Here is a 20,328-nt window from a genome sequence, read left to right as displayed (position 1 = left end):
CTGGAAAATCCACAGAGGCAGCCGTTAACATACACCTAAATAGCGACAGACTAACACTCACTGAATTTGCTGAGAACACTGACGGGTAGTCACACAACGAGAAGAGAGCTCAGCCGCACTGCTAAGTAGCTCCCCGGAGAGGCTGATCAGCTACAGGTGTGTGTCATCGTTGGGTGTGGCCAGCCACCTGGCCTGTGTTAGATTATAATATTATTTTATGCCATGTTATACCCCTAACTAAAGATTGTGAATTATTATGTAGTTTTAGTTTGCATTATTCTCCTGAATTAGAAGAAGCTGATAACTATTGCATTCGTTAAGCTGATTTGCATTACATTAGACTGCTGATTTATTGTGGATGAATGATATTGTTTTATGATGTTATAAGAAATACTGTTTGCAGAAAGTCATCGCCTTATTTGTCTGATTAGAAGAGAACAGAACATGCTGGAGTTTTCTGCCCCAACTCAGCAGGAGCAGATAAACAGGGAGCCAAGGTCGTAGCTTAGGCGCCGTGTGAGAGAAAGCATGTGAATGTTTAGGCTTTTATGATAAGGTGGGGGCACCAGAGGCTATAAGAGTTTGAGCAATGCTCCACCATTTTGAGATCTGAGGTTGTCTGCATACGGTGTCCATCTCCCACGTGTGTGATCATTAAAATCATCGTTTGACTTGACCCGGCCGGACCAGTGTTGTTATTGTGGTTTTGCCTCTTGTCTCCATCCCCAATATTTTGAACCTTAACACCTGGCAGGGCACACTCACCAGGCCTGATGGTGGTGCCTGTAAACCAGCCTACCAGATACACCCGCACGCACACACACACACACACACGCAGGAAAACAGGGACAGCAGCACAATACACACACACACATGCCATCAAAAATATAAACAAGTCCAAAGACTTCTCGTGAACCCTGGGTCCCTCAGTTCCAGGTCTTTGACACCATCCAGCTTTTGGATTGACCAAATGCTTCTGCAAACCTGGCCCAATCACCCAACATCAAGGGCAAAACTTAGTAATCCAAAAAACAGCAGCTACTAGTGGTTTGGTCCTGTTTTGGATGTTGTTTGTTTTACCAAGAAACTAGGCAAGTGGCTTTCTGGAGTGGAAAAAATGCAGACTAGATACAAAGGAATAAAGAGCAGTTTCATAACTGAAAAATCTAGAGTGTAATCTGGTGTATTCTGTAGAAAGTGTAAGAAAATTGCACGAGTCTTGGATTTATTAAAAATTAAATCCATGTCTAACTCATCACAATCTAAGAAATGGTTTTCCCAAGTGCTTCGTGTAAGACAGGGGCTGGTTGTAGAAGTCAGCCCGGTCAGACATAAATCACCAGCACGGCTGCAAAATGTCTTTGGACAATAATCCTGCCTCGTTGAGATGACATGTTGCGGCCTACAATAACGAAAATGTTTCCAATTACAGCTTTCAATGTGACAAACAATAAAAGGTGAGTGCGCAGTTGGTTTCACAGTAAAATTAGAATGAGAGTGAACACTTGCAAAGTAGTGATTTTAGGGTTTGAGGAAAAATCGTGACTGTCTATCTATATTATCCAAATTTGGACAAATGTTCTTTTTTAAGACCGCTGGAAATGACACAATGACATTTCATTACTTCAAATTTTGCAGTTTCTATAGTTGGCCATTACTATTGACCAAAAATGGGTGGTAAGATTATATTGTGATGACGTGAAAGGAGTTGCTCATTGTAATGAGCTTTGGGCTCCGCAGTGAGTCTGTGGCCAGCAGCAGTGGAGTTGGGCAAACTATGTCAAGCAAAATAGATTACGTTTGTCCAGCAAATAGTAGATTTTAAATACACCCCATTATGCACAATTTAAAAAGAGTCTTCACATTGGATTCATATGACAAAATAGAGTTTGGTGTGGGTTTGCAAATTTGACTTTCAGTGATTATGAAACAAGTAAATTGAGCCAAAATCATAGTTTTTAGCTATTTTGTTTTACAGCGATATTCTTATCTGGTCTTTCAGTGCACACTTTGTTTTGCAAGCAGCCTTAAAACTATGGCATGTTTAGTTCAGTTTGCACGTATTTCAGGTTGTTAGAACTTTTCCAGAACTTCACAGTAAGAAGGCTGGGGGGGGGGGGATATATATATATATATATATTCCTTCTTTAGGCTGGCTATGCTTAGCTCTGGGGAGCTCAGACTTGCAGAGAGAGCTCGGAGCTGCTTTTTCTTCATGTTGAAAGGGGCCAGTTGGGGCATAAAATGAGGATCTCTTCAAGGCGTGCCCAAACTAAGAGGGAACCAGGGGTCGATCCAGAATTTGCTGAAAGATTATATGTGTCACCTGGCCTGGAAATGCCTCTTTCAAGGCCAAAGTCTGGTGGGGAAAAGGTTAATTTGGGTTATTTACAGAAGTTTTTGTACAGGAATAAATGAAAACCACAGGAGGCTTGTTGCAGAGATCTGATAGATGAGCTTGAAGGAGGTGCACTGGCTTGTCCTCGTGAAAGGAGTCCATTAAGAGTAGCAGAGTGGGCTGGAACGTGAGGCTAAATGGTGAGCCTCCAAACAGAATCCTTAATGGGGAGTATAAATTTCAGGTAGGTTTTAAGGTCTCTTTCTTTGGCAGTTACATGGGAACACAGATATAGGACCACAAGTAAGTAATGATAAGTGTAACTCAGAGTGAGCCAATTCACTGTCTCAGTGAGTTACACTGAGTTACACTGGCTCACTCTGATGACTTGGTGTTGAGCTGCTCCTTAAATATCAGATGCTGATGAGCTCAGTGAACCATAGGTGCTAGGGAGAAGAACATCTGTAATACCCTGCTTAGTCTGCTGCTAATGGATGGATGCAGCACAGTGGTTCATGGCCAGAGGGTTCTGGGATGGAAAGTAATGGCCGGATTGGGCCCTTCTGAGTGGCTTTTCACTGTAAAGCCAAAACACTGCAAAGCCAAACCGCAATTTAATGGAAGAACACCCACAGCACAACAAACAGAGCAGATACAGAGCTCAGTGTGTGACACAGACACTGAATGACAGAGAGAGAGAGGAGGACAGACAGAAAGACAAAAGAAGAGCCAATGAACACAATGAGCTGTAGAGGACACCCACAGACCTAATGATTTTGGCTCGTATCACAGTTTTCAATTTTCACTGCATAAACTCTTAGCTAAACGCCCAGCAATGCAATCCCAGTGATAGATAAAGACAGATTCTCTCATAGCAGCAGAACAATTAATGTGCTAATGAAGAGATGTCTGCTGTGAGCTAACCAGTAATGTCGGACAAAAAATAAAGGCTGCATGTTGTTCACTGTAGCTGATCAGTAGGAACAGGGTATGGGAATTTCCCAAAATAAAAAAGGCTACCTATTCCCAATTAAATTTCATGGTTAAGTGTAATCATTCTGAAGGCTTAACAAGGCTTAAATACTTTGCTTAATAGGCTTAACTACTTGTGATTAAAAGCTTAACAGAGTCATCAGTTTTCATGAAATGGGAGATAAATGGGCTTTTTAAAAAGTGTGTTTTAAACAAAAGGGTGTTATGATTAAAACTGAAGAAATCAATATCATTATATAGGAACAGGTCAAAGGACTGTGAGTGATTTGAAAGGACGCACTTAGTGATGAAGCCATAAAGAATTATAAGCTACCTCTGCAGTTCTTTTGGCACAATGTTTGCACTTAAAGGGCCTAAAATGAGGGTTTGTTCTTAACCAGACAAAACAGATACGGGTTCTTAATGAAGAGTAGGTGAAGGTTGCCTCACAGCCTTCAACAAAAATTACATTAAATTCAGTTTTACTTATTTTGCCCCAAATCACAACAACAGTTGCCTCCAGGTGCTTTAAATTGTACGGTAAAGACACTTCAGTAATACAGTGAAAACCCAAACAATAACAAGAGCGCCTATAAGCAAGCACTTGGCGACAGTGGGAAGGGAAAACTCCCTTTTAATGGGAAGAAACCATTGACAGAACCAGGCTCAGGTCAGGGTAGCCATCTGCCAAGTCCAGTTTAGGATGAGGGGAGGGAGGCAGGATAAAAGACCACATCCATGTCTTTTACTGCTGTGTATTCCCTCCGTTCATCCTCTTTCTCAACCAAGCTGTTTTAGCTTCCTTCTGACTGGCTCCCCCTCATAAGCAGGATTCTTTCACAGCAGGTGGTGGTGTTTATATGTGTACAGCCAGAGCTGTGTGCCTTAAATGACCACAGTAGGGATATCCACCGTCTTTAACATCATGTAGACCCAAGTGTGTAAAATATCCAGGCTGGCTTATACAGGGAGTGCAGAATTATTAGGCAAGTTGTATTTTTGAGGAATAATTTTATTATTGAACAACAACCATGTTCTCAATGAACCCAAAAAACTCATTAATATCAAAGCTGAATGTTTTTGGAAGTAGTTTTTAGTTTTAGCTATTTTAGGGGGATATCTGTGTGTAGGTGACTATTACTGTGCATAATTATTAGGCAACTTAACAAAAAACAAATATATACCCATTTCAATTATTTATTTTTACCAGTGACACCAATATAACATCTCCACATTCACAAATATACATTTCTGACATTCAAAAACAAAACAAAAACAAATCAGCGACCAATATAGCCACCTTTCTTTGCAAGGACACTCAAAAGCCTGCCATCCATGGATTCTGTCAGTGTTTTGATCTGTTCACCATCAACATTGCGTGCAGCACCAACCACAGCCTCCCAGACACTGTTCAGAGAGGTGTACTGTTTTCCCTCCTTGGAAATCTCACATTTGATGATGGACCACAGGTTCTCAATGGGGTTCAGATCAGGTGAACAAGGAGGCCATGTCATTAGTTTTTCTTCTTTTATACCCTTTCTTGCCAGCCACGCTGTGGAGTACTTGGACGCGTGTGATGGAGCATTGTCCTGCATGAAAATCATGTTTTTCTTGAAGGATGCAGACTTCTTCCTGTATCACTGCTTGAAGAAGGTGTCTTCCAGAAACTGGCAGTAGGACTGGGAGTTGAGCTTGACTCCATCCTCAACCCGAAAAGGCCCACAAGCTCATCTTTGATGATACCAGCCCAAACCAGTACTCCACCTCCACCTTGCTGGCGTCTGAGTCGGACTGGAGCTCTCTGCCCTTTACCAATCCAGCCACGGGCCCATCCATCTGGCCCATCAAGACTCACTCTCATTTCATCAGTCCATAAAACCTTAGAAAAACCAGTCTTGAGATATTTCTTGGCCCAGTCTTGACGTTTCAGCTTGTGTGTCTTGTTCAGTGGTGGTCGTCTTTCAGCCTTTCTTACCTTGGCCATGTCTCTGAGTATTGCACACCTTGTGCTTTTGGGCACTCCAGTGATGTTGCAGCTCTGAAATATGGCCAAACTGGTGGCAAGTGGCATCTTGGCAGCTGCACGCTTGACTTTTCTCAGTTCATGGGCAGTTATTTTGCGCCTTGGTTTTTCCACACGCTTCTTGCGACCCTGTTGACTATTTTGAATGAAACGCTTGATTGTTCGATGATCACGCTTCAGAAGCTTTGCAATTTTGAGACTGCTGCATCCCTCTGCAAGATATCTCACTATTTTTGACTTTTCTGAGCCTGTCAAGTCCTTCTTTTGACCCATTTTGCCAAAGGAAAGGACGTTGCCTAATAATTATGCACACCTGATATAGGGTGTTGATGTCATTAGACCACACCCCTTCTCATTACAGAGATGCACATCACCTAATATGCTTAATTGGTAGTAGGCTTTCGAGCCTATACAGCTTGGAGTAAGACAACATGCATGGAGAGGATGATGTGGACAAAATACTCATTTGCCTAATAATTCTGCACTCCCTGTAGATTCAAACCTGAGACTTTCTTATTGTAAGGCAGCAGTGCAATATATATATATATATATCTACATGCAAACATTTCTGTAGGGCTTTACTTTAGTCTAGTATGGCAGGCTGTGAGTGATGTCTTTGTAAATTAGCAGCTCTGGCAACCTCTCTCATGATGTGACTCTAACTGTATCCAGCACAGTGCTTTCTGGTACAAAGTACATTAAACAGCAGCTTGCAACTCTCAGCAATTTTCACACTTTCCAAAGTGGGCTTGATTTGACCATCTGCAAGGCTGGTTGTTCAATTGAAATAATGTCATTGCACTCATGTTACTACAAAACACCTAATGGGACACTTAATCCTGAGAAAAAAAATCTCGATCAGCATCGTGCACCTTCTCTAAACGTACAAATCGAATACACAAGAAAGTCAAGTAGAAAAGTGCGACCTGTATGCGTAAGACAACAGCTTAACAGTGTGTAGGAGGAAACCGACTGCAGGTAAGATGAACTGAGAGTGCGGAAACATTAATACTCTCAGACTGGAGTCATTAATGAGTCATGCAACATTGATCTTGTCCCAACGATTAACTTTCAAATACAGCTGTGACTGTTCAGCTGAGAGGAGGTTTAATTTGGTTTTAAGTAGAAGACTCACTGCAACCTTACAGGATTTAACTGGAAGAAGGCGCAAATGAAAAGAAGGTGCTCCGTATGATGTATACAAATTAAAGGGACACTACAGGAAGAAAGTAAAACTTTGAATTAATCAATGTTGCCATGAAGATTTCTTCTTATATAAAATACTAATATTTGAACTACTTGAAATACAATTACCAATGTAAATCTGCACTGAGTTGCTTTATGGAGCAGAGATCTGAACTTTGGATAGACTGTGAAACACACAATCTGTAACATGATGCAAATATATTGCTACAATAGTCCCAACAGAACTGTGTTCTCTGTGTTTAACAGATAATATCTTTGCCATAATAAGCACCTTTGTCATGTTAGCATGATAATTGTTGCTATGGACAACACATAACAAAAATCAGGCTGTTTAGTAGAGAAATGTCCTGGTTGGTTTTAAGTTTGTGGGAGATTTGGGGTTTCTTTTAAAAGTTTTGCTAATGTATTATTATCATTATTATTATTATTATTAGACTCATATACATTTATTGCTGTAAACATCCTGTAAAGCACAACTCCAATGAATCAATTCTTGAACTTTTTCATGTATTTCTTGTTTTCAAAAGAAGGAAGCACGGTCTTACTGTGTGAGGATGTTAATGACCATCCTCCCGAGTATGCTGAAATAAAACAACCTTCTTGACCTGAAAAGAGACATCTAAATGACACACACACCGCACATCTCACTGCTTAAACGGGGCGTAAATCAAATAAAATCAGGGCAGCACTTTTGTGAATTTGCATTCTAGTTTATCCAATTTTCTACATGAGTAGCTCCCTGTGGTGAAGCTTTCATGGTGTTTAAAAGGGAGTCTCAACAGGGTGTGACAAGAACCAAAGACAGTCAACATGCGCTAAGAAATTGGGTTTCTATTCAGTCTTTTCTGTTTTTTGATGAAGGTGGCTCACAGTATGAAATTGATCTGTAACCCACCTACAAAGCAATTTTTTTAAACAGAAAAACATACAATCCAAAGATAAGTTAATAAAGAGAGAGTGCATTAAAATATATCTGGTATTGAGCAACTGTTTCTATCATTATATATTATTTAATCAAATTGTTTTCTTATTTACTGCCAGATTAAACAGATTTGGGACAACATCAAAGATACCAAAGCTTTACAAAAGCATTTGTGTTAATCAGCCATTATGTGTTCTGAGGCCAAACTATTATGATTACAAGCAGAAATGATTTGCAATCACAGAGGACATCTGGCTAAAGCAATTAATTTCTGCTGAGGTTAACATAATAATAAACACTCCAGATTGTGGCAATTTTACAGGTCTGTTCACTCACTTCAGCACACAGCATTGATCCAAACCTAAAAATACCCATGCTGCGTTAGTTGTGATTGATTATTTTATCAGGGGCCGCTGCTGCGGGAATGTCAGCAGAGGATGGACAGCTGACACAGTTTCAGACAATTTATAGGAACAAACAGGCCCACACACACCGCACACAGACACACACACACACAGGCAGCATGCAGGCCTGTGATTTAGCTCGCTGCTAGTGTCTAGTCAGATAATCTGCAGAGATAAGCTTGACATCAATCAAGAACCAGCATGTGCCTTAGATCTGCACATTCAGATCACCGCTGGTCTCCCTGCACACCGTGGAGCAGATAGAGCCCATCTGCTTAGTCTGGCTCTGTAAACACAAAGCTGGCAGCCAGAGCTCTGCGGCACCAGCAAGAACCCGAAGTCTGCATTTCAAAGCAAGAGTCAGAGGTTCAGGTTTAATCACAGATTCTGATTAAAGCTTGACAATTCATCGTCCCATACGAGTCCACTGATAAATATGTAAAACGAAACAGACGTTTTAAGCTACAGCTTGAAAGGACGTGAAAGGACTCTTCAAACACTGGCATATGTAGCTGTACAGTAAGATGGAAAAAGGATATTGCATTTGAAGAAAAATAGATTTAAGTGGGTATAAAACCAGAAAAGGATGTTGTACAGTTTGTGAGCTGATGCTGGGGGGGGGGAGCAGACTCCAGACAGCTGTGTTGAAGGAAGTATTGAGAGAAAACCTACTGATGCACAGGGAGAACATGCAAACTCAACACAGAACGGTCCCAGCCTTTCCAGGAAGAAAAAGTCAATCTTATTGTGCGTTCAGTGATCACCGTTGTCCTTATATTTATGCAGACTGTACAGGATGGGAGTGTTCAGAGAATCCTGGTCTGAGCCTTGATTCTCTGAGGTATAAGGTTCCTTATGGCAATCTTTGTGGAACTTACAGTAACTAAGATATTTTTGGCATGCAGCCACTCGAACTGCGTTCATCTCTTGCTCCGTTCCTTCCTTTTAATTTCTCATCTGAGAGAACATTGTGGTTGACATTTTGCTGATAGATGACAGCTCCCAGCAGAGCCTGGTGCCAAGGGCTCGGGCTGCTCAGATGAGTTCACCTCTCAGTGATGAGAGGAGTTGTACTGCTGCGTGAGTCTGCACCACCCATGGATCATCTTACACTGAGGTGGAGACATGGGGAGACCTGAAGGAGTGAAGCTAGAGAGGAAAGATAATCAACTTTTTGGACAGTCTTAAGATTATTGTCATTAAATCTACTGCCTCATTTGTATCTCAAAGTAAACGCACAATAATAATAACAACACTGATTCAGTGTGTCTCATCAAATGCCTTTGTCTGTTTCCTGGAAGTCTGACCTTGCAAAGAGGTTTATTTTATTTTTTTATTTTAAAGTATGCGGTGTTTGCATCCATGTCCAGTCTTTTTCTTTATTGTCATTGCAGCTGCATTTCTATATTTACTCGCACAAATTTGGAATAAATGAAATAATGTGAAACACTATACAACCGCATGTTTTAAGACATTTTGTTTAAGGCTTCAAGTTTTTTCTGCTGCTGATTAAACCCAGGAAATCGTACTGCAACAAGGTTAAACAACCGAGGGACATAAAAATAAAAAAACTAAAAAACTAAATCACGAGTCGTTTCTTTTACACTTGGGAAGGATCTAAAGACACTGATGTTTAGAACTCAGCTGTAATACACTCAGGATGAGAATTACTGTTCCAGTCTGGGACTTTTTGCACAGATCTCCTTCACCACTGACTCCAGTACTTCAGGAGTACTTCAGGAACAACTCCAGGAGGTGATGCTGAGTTGTTCAAAAGCCAACAGAGAGACGTTAACTGTCTCACGTATGCTAGCATTGTTAATGTTGAGCATGCCTAAACCACTTGCAAGGCACCTTAGATATTTCTTACCCACCTCTACTGGGTGCTTTAGAGATACTCATTTTGCACAATCCCAAAACCTCCAACTTTCCAGGAGCATTCCAGAGGAGTTGTGGCTATAGTAAGATATCGTCTCACATTCTTAGGCCTTTATGTTGGATTTCAGATCACTGGTTAACCCTGTACTTTGGGGTCAAAGTCATCATAGGTGGTAACCCTAACCTAACCTCAACCCACTTCACCCATGGTGTCAGTCAATTTGGTGGACAGTAATCAGCCCCATAGCAAGCCAGTAGCGGGAGTTCATGTTTTGATGTTTCAGTCTTTTCTGAACAGTCAGTCTTATGTTTGACCTGTATGATGCAGAGGCGTATTCTTAATGTGATCAATTTAAGGTACACAACTTTGCCTGTGACCATCTTCCTGCTGTTTAAACCTTATGTTTACATGTGATGGCCATTAAGAGGTACGCTGACTCAAAAACAAAACAAAGTGAGCCATAATACTTTGTTTTAGATAGAGGGTTTTTTTTGTTAAATTGTTAATCATGAAAAGTCAGCAGGACAGTCAAATAATAAAAATGTCTTTTATTGACAATCACCTAAATCGCAGTCATCAAACGCAGAATCGCCCACATTTGTTGTATAAAGGATGTTTTTATCTGAAAATATGTACTATTAATATTAAGACAGAGGAAGTCGGATGCTTTATACACATACAGTAAACAGTGTGTAAAAAGCTAAATTGCTAAGTTAATGTTCACTATAACTGTTTGAATACCTTGCAGGAAAAGTGAAGCAATTATAAGTTTTTTTGAAGCCTATTAGTTGGCAAGAAGCTTAATGTTCTAGGTGAAAAACCCTCTAAATCCTCCCTCTGGCAACAATTATTTTCATAAAATGTATTCAGTTAAGGGAAGAGATGCAGCTTTAAGCCTCAGGATAACTTTCGGAGCCAAACCACAGACTAATACAGTAATTCTGCAAAGTATCCGTCAAGTCAGCAACAGCAGACCTGAGAAACACCCAAATCTAATTATGCATACAAGTTAAAGATGCTGGATTACACTTGGCTTCAAAAACATCTGTCTGTAGCATTAAACCCCACGCTAGTTACTGCAAAAAATAAATAAATAAATAAAATAAACTGTAGAGGGATCAGTTTGAAATCATTCCATGTGGGTGTGCAGTTGCTAAGATTCAGGGGGTGTATTGACAAGTATGTTGGTAGGTGTAATTTTCATCTGCCAGTGGATTTTACTACTCGCATTATTTCTTAAGATAAAAATAGCCACATCAATATTTATCAAAAGCATAACTGTCCCCCCCAAATATACAAACCACAAGATACAAGATTTAATATTTCTCCTCCAGCACTGGAAGTATTATCGAAGCCGATGTATCAGATTAAGTTCCTGTTGTCTCTTTTAAATGTCATACAGTGCTTGCCAAAATGTGACACCTACAGTATTCTGCACCCAGAATCACCATTCATGTCTTTATATTTTACTATATAGACAAAATTGGAACAGCAATTTATTGAAATTTTGAAATGTACATGAAAAACGATCCAAACAGGCTTGAAAGTCAGTATTTGGCATGGCCATTTCAATTCTTCAACACAGCCTGAACTCTCTTAGGCAGGCTTTCTTGTAATTGCTTTAAGCAGTCTTCACGGATAGTTCTCCAGGCTTCTTCTTTGTTATTTTTTAGTTACATTACACTTCTTCTGTTCCCTTCTCTGCCAAGATCCTCAATAATGTTGAGGTCCGGGCTCTGGGGAAGCTTCTTCTTTTGTCTTACACTTGCCCAGTTTCCTCATTTATTTATTTATTTCATGCTGAGACATCCCAAGTGGGAGAACCAGATGACTCATTAATTATTGAAAAGAGAACTCACTGTAATGGAGCCATTACACAACTTTGGCTAATAGCTTCTTTGGGAATCATCTTGTTGGTTCAAAAATACACCAAATATCAGTGTCAGTATCCTTCTTGCAAACCCTGTATGGGTCATGTGCCACTAAATAATACGGCATACTAGACTTGCATGGAGTGTTTGATTATTTTTTTTTCTTTAGTTCACCTTTTGTGAGTGACAGAAAAAGTTCCACCTGATTAAAAAAAAGATATTGGGATCATTTAATGTGATATAAAACTTTTGACATCTTCAGATAAGAACTGTCATTTTTATTTTTTATGTGACTGAAATGAAAATTGGGGGAAAAACATTTGTGTCAGTATTATTAAGAATTACGTCTCTGTACTGTATCTGACAATTTAGAGATTACATCTGTGCTTCCTTGTGTAAACTACAAAGGAGAGAACAGACTGCAATCATTTACACTTCATTTAATACTTTTTTTTTAAACAGAGCAAAGACAATACATGGAAAATAACAATGAACATACAAGTGATTATACTAATTAGCAACACGACTGCTTTTTGGAATAGCATTCCACAGATCATGAGCCTTTCCAATGTGAAGATGGAGATGGATTCATCACTCATTCAGACTAAAAGATTAATTATAATGCTTTTCAATGTAAAATGACCAATAATTCTGACATTTATTCACCCAGCAAGCATGCTCAAGTGGGCAGATGTGGGTAAGTTGTGGGGCTCTGTGGCAGGGCATACCCACATTTATCCGATGTGGGCCGCACGTGGGTGTACCCACACAGAGCTCACAGCAGTTTTCTATGGGAAAGCCCACAGTTGGCTTGGCCACAGAAAACCAATGCAGGACCCAGAACAGTTTTGCTCTTCTGGCCCCCCAGTCCTCCTGAGCTGCCTGTTCCCGGATTTGTTTTTCTCCCTGTCTCTCTCTCATCTGTGTATGTGTGCCTGTCTATGGTCAGGACCCACTGTGGGTTCCTGCCTCTGGCTGAACACACCTCCAGTTATCAACCACCTGCACCGCCAGATCATCTCATCAGGAGGCCACTACATAAGCTGACGTGTGAGACTCATTTTTACAGATTGTTAAACTATGCAATTTTCATTGCAACTAACCTCATCATCCTTCTTTTCATGTATAGACCTTCCCTGGAGTATTTGGAGAGACTGCCTGAGCTGAGTGAGTGAAGAGTTTTGGATTGTCTGGGTTCCCCTTTTCGCCTGGATTCCTGGAGCCCTTGTTTCAACACCGTTACCTATATATATCACTCTGTTTTCTTGTCACTGTAAACAAACACACTAAACCTAAACTCTGCCCAGTGTTCTTGACATGTGTACAGACACCCAACAGTAAGCTTGATCACAGAGAACCCATGCGGGTCACACAACAGTTTTGGGAATTCTGTGGGCCACTCTGTGCTTAATGTGGGCAGCCCACAGTCAGCACATGCCATGTGCTGCCCAACTGAGGCCCAGATGTGCCCAACATTTCAGGCCAATACTGGACTCCACAGCGGGAGCACTGTGAGCTATGTTGGTAAATGGACTGTTTCATATATAGCACCCTATGTGAGCACTCGAAGCACTTTGTACAACTTACCTCATTCACCCATTCACACTTTTTCCTTTGCTTTTTGTACTGAAGTGCTTTCTATCTAACATTCAGACACATGCATGCTCTGATGGATGCATTGGATAACAACTTGGGGTTAGTATCTTGCCCAAGGATACCTTATATGCAGCCAGGGATGAAACCTCCAACCTTCTTATTAGTGGATGACCTGCTCTACCCCCTGAGCTACAGCCACCCAATGTAGGGGCATGTTTGCTCGACATCCACATTTCCTGTGAGTTTTAGTAGACCTTTGGGCCCAAGCTCATTTAAGGCAGAAACAGGCAAAGTGGATCCAATTAAAATCTTAGATATGCATAAAACCTCATAAAAACCTGGACAAGAGTCCTTGAATCTGTGACAGTGTAGGGAGACATCATCATGTTATCGGTAAAATGCACATTTGGGCAATCTGTACACTGTATGCTGGTTCTGCTGAATTACATGGCTCTATGTGGGCAGCATTTTTTGCAGTGCAATGTAAATTACATAGGACTTCTAGTCACAGAAAATTTGGAGTCATTGGCCCTGCTTAGGCTTTTAAGACACAGCTGGCCTGCCTACAGTCCAGACCTGTGGCCCAGTAATAACATTGCCTGCATTACTGAACAACAAATATAACACACTAGGTCCCAAACTTTCTTTGAAATTCAAAATTTATCAAATTATTAATAAAGCTTTAACACTGGGTACTGTATGTTGTCTCTATACTATTTCAATCTAAGCATTCCTGTTCACATTTTGCAATGTGTTCCAACTTTTGTGGATGCAGGGCTCCAGAAGTGTCACACATGCTGCACGTTGCTGTAGCAGCTGTCATGAGAATGAGCAATAAAGGTGTCAGGAGGTTGAAAATTACCCGTGTGTTATTTTAGACTGCGCAAGTGGGATCCGGGGAGAAACACTGTCACACACATCACCACCAGCCTTGACCATTATTGTGGCTGCCTGTGTTATTATCTGGATTTCTGTGTCAGTTTTTATTTTCATTTCACTTCGCCACCACCTTTGCAGGGAGCTAAACAAATGGTAAGTGAATCTTTTATATACAAATCTTCACTTATTTATTGCCCGAGTTAATGATTAAAAACACCATATGAAAGCCGCTCTTTCTGAAGGTTTGTGAGTCAGGAGTCTTCGAGGTTGAAACATCATGAATTGAGTGTTGTTTGTTGTCCTTACACACACAGAAAACAGAATAGGAAGCGTGTAAAGAAATATAAAAAGGAGACAAAATGAGGCAGCATGGAGTCTTCTCCTTTTGTAATTTATCACACTTCTTTTTTACCTTCTACAGTGACTATGTGAGCAAGCATGATGTCTTCTGTTGCCTGTTTTAAGATGAAAAACATTTCCTGGTAGAACACAGCTTTAATAGAAAACTGTAAGCTTTTGCATTCATTAGGGTAATTAGGAAGTGCTTCTAGTCTAGGCAGAGATGGATGGTTTCTTCTGCCCCCTGGTGTTTTAATTAGACAACGGCAGCTGGAGTTGGATGTTTAGAATGTGAACACTTAACATGCCATTCCAAAACCATGGGCATTAATTTGCAACTATTAGCATCTGCTCTTCTAGGAAAACTCTCCAGTAGACTTTCTGACAATTTCTGTGACTTTCCAGAGTAATTACAGCTACTGTGTGCAGATGTGATCCAGCCACAGCCTCTTCCTGCCTCCATACCATTGTATGCAAGCAGGTAGAAATTTTGTGTGTATATGAATCAGTGAAACATTATACAATACTATACTAATTTACTAAAATGTGCAAACACATATAGGAATATGGTATGTAAGGCAAAATTAGTTTATACAATGCTAGAGGCTTGAAAGTCAATATTTGTATCACCACCTTTAATCAGCACAGCCTGAAATCTCTCAGGAAGCTTTATTTTTTCAGGACGTTTTCTAGGCTTCTTTTGAATAACATGGATAGCATGTTAACTGCTTTAGTTCTGTTGGTTGTCAAGATGATTCCAACATGCAGGAGTGTTGCAGTGTTGTTAAACACATGGCTCTAGACAGTGATTGTTGTGCATCTCTCATGACTGCCTCTGCATACTGAATATGGTTGAACTAAAAATTTCACACGTTTCATTTCACCATAACACTTTTTGCTATTGATTTTCAGTGCAGCTCTTGTAGCATACATCAACCTTTCCCCCCAGTTTCCCTTCGTTAAAAATGCCTTTCTAAAAGCGACCCTCATATCTAACGAGGCTTCAGTGAACAGGAAATGGATCAACTGAACGGCCAAATGCATCTCTCTAGTTATGTGTCAGGCCTTTGCCTCGTTTTTAAGGACATGACTTTCAGACATTGTTTAAAAAAAAAAAAAAAATCTCGTTAAAGGTCTGGTACAAAGACTGGACTTAAAAAAAAGGGGGGGGGGGGCAATAGGCAAAGACAAACTTCGAAAGATCTTCAGAAAGCATGGACAACTACTGCTTAAATCTGCTTTTCAGAATTACAAGAACGTCTGGTTCCTTCCATTCTCTTCCTCTTATCCTTTTCAAAAGTTTCCAGCTATCATAGTCGTGATAGGCGGGGTGCAGGTCACCAGTCTGCAGCAGGGCATGTCTGGTTCTTTGGAAACAAAATATTAAGACTGGCTCAAGACTTGCATAATGCGGCAAATGGTCATGACAAGGCGGCATGCACCAGCACCCAGCCATTCATATCTGCAAAGACATCCATAGAGTTCAATAGGGAGAGACGGGAAGGGAAAAGATATCTATAACACAGAAAACCAGCTTTTCTAAAGTTTGAATTATTGGATGCAGAACGAGAAAACGTTGCACTGAAAAGCTTTATTGGAAAATTCAGTGGGCATGAAAAAAGTCTGACTTCAGCGAACATTTCAATAAGCCACAATTTGAGTTACAAAGTGCTAAATCAGTCACCTGTGGAGATTTGAGAAAAAGAAAAATGCTCTAGGAAAAGCAAAGAACAAACCAAGAAAGTGTCAAAACATTATAAGCTTTGAAAAATAATCATTTCTGTAAGACATGCAGATGAGTTATCGTCTTGTGGGCTCTGTCACAGTGAAGTAAAGTGACGGCCATGTGAAGCTGTGTGTTGTTTTTTTTCCTCAAGTGGCTCAATCAGTCGACTGAAGCAGCATAAACAAAATTGATCCACGTCTTAGGTCCCCAACAAGGTGACAGTCGGAGCAGGAGCCTGTGCAGGCAGGAACCGACAGACAGTGCTCACGTTTTATTGCCCACATTTCATGAAAAATATAGCAGACATAATCACAAGTGGTATATTCTGCCAATCAGCAATTAAAATAGTTTTTACAAATACTGTACATTAAATTGTACAATCGCTTCTCAAAAAGAAAAAAAAAAAAGACAAGATTTTGAAATATAACATTTGTCGAATCCATTTCACTTCATGTACACGTTTATTTAAGAAAAAAAAAACACTTTACCAAAGACTTTTTGTACAATTAGGGACAAAAAATAATTACAATATGATAAAGCTGTGTTATACCATCCATACACCGTATGAAAGATGAATGAATTACCAGTCATTAGCCATTGAGCATTTCATGGAGTATCATCTTTTCTGAATTTTAGAATGACCAAAACGTGCAAAACAGACTTAACGTTTAACTCTGCATCATTCCAATTGAGTGACTGAGAATAAACTCATAAGAGTTTGTGTCCGTTTTCACCATAGACTTCAACAGGAAGAGAGCTCTTTATCCAATCACACATTTTGCCCTCTAGTGTCCATTAAAAATAATGGAGGCATAAACCAACTCCATTTGGGGTTCACTTTCTGACACACAAGCCGTGTTTGACTTTTACACTGTCATGGTGCCACCATAATAAGTGCAGTTGAAGCGTGGCACAATTAACACGCAAGGTTAAATACATATCTTAAGACACGTTAACACGGCTCATCTTTCATTTCTTATACAGCAGGAATTAAAAATTGAATTATAAACCATAGAAAACTGTAAATGAGACGGTGTAGAACAGATGCTAGGAGATTTAATTATCCCCTTGCTACTGTGCAGTGAGGGAGGAAAGAAAAACTCAGTCAACAGACATCAGTCTCAGTAAATGTTAAACTTCCCTTAAAGCCAGCTGCTTACAGGATTCAGCTTCTGCAAAACTCTTTGTAAATTATATGTGGGAAAAATAGAGATTATACAGGAGACAAAAGAGAGAGAGGCTATGGCAATGTTTGTCTGCCAGTCGGTCAAACAGTTTGGTTCATACTGAATCTCTCAACTCTTTGACGAGCTGGTGTGACAATGGTTATGCCTTGAAAAACAACAACAAAAACGGGAAAAAAGCCAACATAGCAAAACAAAAATAGCATCTTTCAATTACATTTTTTCAACATGACGTTACACAATATTAAGACGAGAAAAGGCTCAGAAAACAGGACACAGATTTAATTCTGTAGGAAACAATTTACATTAAAAATATTTACACCACTTTTTGTCATCCACCCACCCTGATTAAAAATACAAGCCCGACTTTTAATTTTTCTGTGCTCAAACTTCCACTCCAGCAGCAGTAATTACACAAAAGAGGAAACAAAACCACCAAAGCACAATATACATCCAAACAGGCACAGCAGAACAGTGGCAACAGTAGTGTACATTCAAATATGTGGGTCAGTATGGCTCTCTGGTGGATGAAGCTTATTAACATGATGTTTGAGTGGACCCATTATGCTAATTTCTAGCTCCATATCTTTACTCTTGGACTCTACTGGAGTCCCTTTGTTGTTCACAGTTAAAAATAATGTTCATTTATCTTTTGCTTCGCACTCTAAAACAACTTGTTTTGATTCCTTTCCTTCTCCTTTTAAATAACCTTCCTTGATTGTTTTATTTGCATGTAACAACCAAAGTCTGAAAGGCAGGTATGCAGGGCTTCTGTGGTCATAACGATAGATGGAGATAATTAGCCTCAGCCTAAGCGCATTATTTGAAAATTTGGCCATATTTAATATGTGATTAAAGACATTAAATTGATTTTCCTAACACTTGTTGCGCATAGTTTTGTTTTTTGTTTTTTTAAATCCTTACCAAAGTCCTTTAGTCCTTACTAAGATAATTTAGTCCTGTATGTGCTGAAGAAGGTTGCCCAGGGAGAGGGAGGTCCAGGCTTTTCTGCTTAGGCTGCTGACCAGGTGACCCCGATTTGGGTAAGAGGCAGAAAATGGATGGATTTTAAAAATAATTTTGTTTTGCCGTCAGATGTGGAATACTCATTTCTGCTCTGCCCAGATCAACTTTGCAAAACCCATAACATTGCTGAAGGGTGTTTCTTCCAACTCTGCTTTTAAATTTTCATTTGTGGCCATTTTAAATGTCAAAATCAACATATCGATAAATGGCTAATATTGGCCATCAGTCAAGACTGATGATTTCGTTGGGACCGATATATATTGATCAAAGTCTAACTGTAACAGTATATGTCAAAACATAAAGAAAAGCAACATAGGACCACTTTACAAGTGGGCCTTGACATTTCATCTAGTTCAAAAACAGATACAAATCAGAAGCAGTCTGTGATCAACTATCTTTAAAGCAGTGCTTACAGTGCACTGGATCAGTCTATGAAATAGATTTTTTCCTATCATTACCATAAGGAAAACAGGCATCCCATATGGCCCAATATAGGCATATGATAGATCTGACATCTCATGATCAATAAACAAAAACTGAATCAATCATCATAAATTAGAATAAATCACATATTTAAAAAAAACTGTTAAACAAAAATCACAAATCATAATTTATTTTAATGTTCAGAGTACAGAATAAAAACTACATTGCACAAACTTTTGAGAAATTAAAAGGTCAAGGAAACTGGCAAACAATCATACCCAGGACAAATTAATATACTTTCACTAAAATCTGACCAATACTCTAGAAGGAGTAGTGATTCGTGTAAAAATTTAAAAGTGGTCATTAAATGACCAATATGCCCTCAGTCTGGTTTCATGGTGTGCAAGTTTCACTAAAATATGACCAATATTCTTGGAGTAGTGATTCTTGTGAATTGTGGACAGATTTTTTTTTCCTGCAAGCTTTTTGTCAGACTAGTATCTCCGTCTATTTCCACCATAAAACTTGAGTATTTGACAGAGTCCCAGGGAAGACGTCAGGAGATAGTAGGAAGTCATTTGCATTCATAAAGAATGTATTTCGGTGGCAATGCAGCATGGGCTTCAGAAACTCTTAAAGACTTTCTATAAATACATCATTGCTAATTTACATGGGTCTTGCAAGAATCTCCACGACTGCTGTGGTACCAAAACGGAACAAATTTAAAGTGACCATGAAAGCAGATTGATTTGAGTCAGTTTCAGCCAGTTTTGCCTCTGACGGAAGTCTGCAAAATCTGGCTGTGACATTTGGCTTTGTGAACAAATATCCTGAATGAAAGACTTTTGAATCCTCTCCACAGTCAGAGTTGAGGGAGATACGCTGTCGCCTATTGAACCCAGCACAAATTTGTTAATTAAACTCTCAAACCCATAAGCCACAATTTCAGCCTACACAGTACTAAACTAGGGGAAGGTGGTCCAAATACAAGTAGAGTAATGCCTTTGTTTTCTGGCCCACATGAAGCTCAGAATGGCACTGAAAAATACAGATTTACAAAATGTTTAGTCAAGGGAAATAAAGCATATCTGATGGAGTGGCTTTTACTTTAGCTGATAACAGAACAGAACTAAAAAGGAACACATTTCTAGATAAAAACAACCAAACAATGAGCTCCTGATCATCTGATACAGAGCTGTTTGCAGAGGTTGCAGGTGAGCGCCACCGCTGTAATGAAGAGAATACCTGCTTCCTCTTATAACGAGAATTTGTCGCATTAGAAACTCACCAGCCAAAACACTGCAGTACAAGAATGTGTTGTACTGGTACTCCATACAGAAACAGTATGATGTTTTATTGAATCCAAGTGCTCTAGCCCTTGAATATAACATGACCTCCTTGTTTCCAAATCTAATTTACAGAGAAAAATGATATCAGGGCCAAATACTGGATACTGGAATGATAATGTTAGTAGGTTTGTTTGCATCTAAACTTAAAGTGACTACCAGCTTAAAACTGTATGGCAACCATAGAAATTTCC

The sequence above is a fragment of the Aulonocara sp. 'chitande type north' Nkhata Bay genome, linkage group LG7 (assembly GCF_057382095.1).
Source record: "Aulonocara sp. 'chitande type north' Nkhata Bay isolate Kocher_YH1m ecotype deep benthic linkage group LG7, A_spYH_male_GT1.1, whole genome shotgun sequence".
NCBI classification, from domain to species: Eukaryota; Metazoa; Chordata; class Actinopteri; order Cichliformes; family Cichlidae; genus Aulonocara; species Aulonocara sp. 'chitande type north' Nkhata Bay.
Note: the sequence above shows the minus strand (reverse complement) of the source record.